This window comes from Lathyrus oleraceus, chromosome 6, assembly GCF_024323335.1.
Source record: "Lathyrus oleraceus cultivar Zhongwan6 chromosome 6, CAAS_Psat_ZW6_1.0, whole genome shotgun sequence".
NCBI lineage: Eukaryota > Viridiplantae > Streptophyta > Magnoliopsida > Fabales > Fabaceae > Lathyrus > Lathyrus oleraceus.
The window spans coordinates 175,145,526-175,147,288 of NC_066584.1; the positions used below are offsets into that span (position 1 = coordinate 175,145,526).

At 41.6% G+C, this 1,763-nt stretch overlaps 1 non-coding gene across 1 annotated transcript; it reads right to left on the reverse strand.

The window, feature by feature from the left end:
* Positions 1-202: 202 nt before the first annotated feature.
* LOC127099201 (small nucleolar RNA R71) lies at positions 203-309 on the reverse strand. The gene has a single exon (XR_007793737.1). It is a non-coding gene; the product is annotated as a small nucleolar RNA R71 (small nucleolar RNA).
* Positions 310-1,763: the final 1,454 nt, after the last annotated feature.

Sequence of the window (1,763 nt, forward strand, 5' to 3'; positions counted from 1 at the left end):
TTTAAAAGTTTTTATCCAACTAGCCGACACCTTTAAATCTAATGGCGCTTCACCTGATGCGATCCGTTTAAGATTATTTCCTTTCTCCCTCAGGGATAGAGCACGTTCATGGCTAGATTCACTTCCAGCTAATTTAATAACTACCTAGGAAGACCTTAGGAGAGTATTCCTTGCTAGATATTTCCCCCCTAGTAAGACTGTTGTTCTTCGAAACCAAATAACTAGATTTGCTAAAAACCAAGGAGAACCGCTTTTCGAAGCTTGGGAGAGATATAAAGAGCTATTAAGAGTCTGCCCACACCATGGCCTAGAACAATGGCTGATTGTCCATACCTTCTACAATGGACTCCATTATAACACCAAGATGAGCATCGACGCTGCCGCAAGTGGTGCGCTGATGAACAAACCTTATCTAGAAGCTTGTGACCTAATTGAGGATATGGCCCAAAACCATTATCAATGGGGAACTGAATGAGCATCAATAGAGAAAAAGGAGATCCAAGGTGGAATACATGAGGTAAGCTCTCTAGACATGATGCAAGCGAAAATGGATGCCTTAGCCCTTAGGATCGAACATATGTCTACAAACACTAACACCGTAGCAGTAGTCCATACAGAGTGAGAACTCTGTGGATCTAAAGGACACGAATCGGCGGAGTGTAACCTTTTGAACGAACTGAATACCGACCAAGTGAATTACGCCCAAGGTAACCCATTTTCAAACACTTACAACCCTGGATGGAAGAATCATCCAAATTTCTCCTATAAAAACCAGAACCCTATCCAAAATCATGCACCTCAGAGACCGCAAGGTTATCAAGCCCAAAAACCAAATCAACCTATGCAAGTTGTGCCCCAGAAGTCTAACCTTGAGAAGATCATGGAAAGCTTTATATCGGGCCAGACTCAGCAAAATAAAGAATTCCTAAACCAGAACATTCACGTAAACGAACTTATAACGCAATTAGGAACCAAGGTTGATTAGATAATCACTCACAACAAGATGCTTGAAACCCAGATCTCACGGGTAGCACAAAACCAAGCCCCACAAACTACACCTGGAGGCCAATTTCCTGGACAACCTCAACCAAACCCTCGAGGGCAAGCCAACGCTATCTACATTAAGAAGTGGGACCGCTTACGAAGGGCCTCAGAACCCAACAATGAGCGAGTCTAAAACTTCTAAAGAAAATATGCCTACCAACCAAGAAGAGGAACCAGAGGAACCTGAGAAACAAACCAACCAAGAAGGTGAAGCCAAGGATAAAACTTACAAACCACCACCCCCGTACAAACCATCAATCCCATATCCGCAAAGACTTAAACAAACCAAAGTCAATAACCAATACAAAAATTTATAAAAGTGATAGAAAAGCTTCATGTAGAGATTCCTTTCACCGAAACTATCACCCAAATTCCGTCTTACGCCAAATTTCTCAAGGACATCTTAACTAACAAGCGTAGGCTCGACTATCCAAAACCCTTGGAATGCAACTTTATTTCTGAGGATAAACTTGCTAAGAAGGAGAAAGACCCTGGTAGTTTTTCTATACCTTGTATTTTAGGAAGTCATGTGATCAACAAAGCTTTCCTAGACTTAGGCGCTAGTGTAAGTTTAATGCCCTTAGCTGTATGTAAAAGGTTAAACCTAGGAGAGTTACAACCAACTAAGATGTCCCTTCAATTAGCCGATAGGTCTGTTAAGTATCCTGTAGGAATTTTAGAAGACATCCCAGTTAGGATCGGTCAACTTTATATCCCAA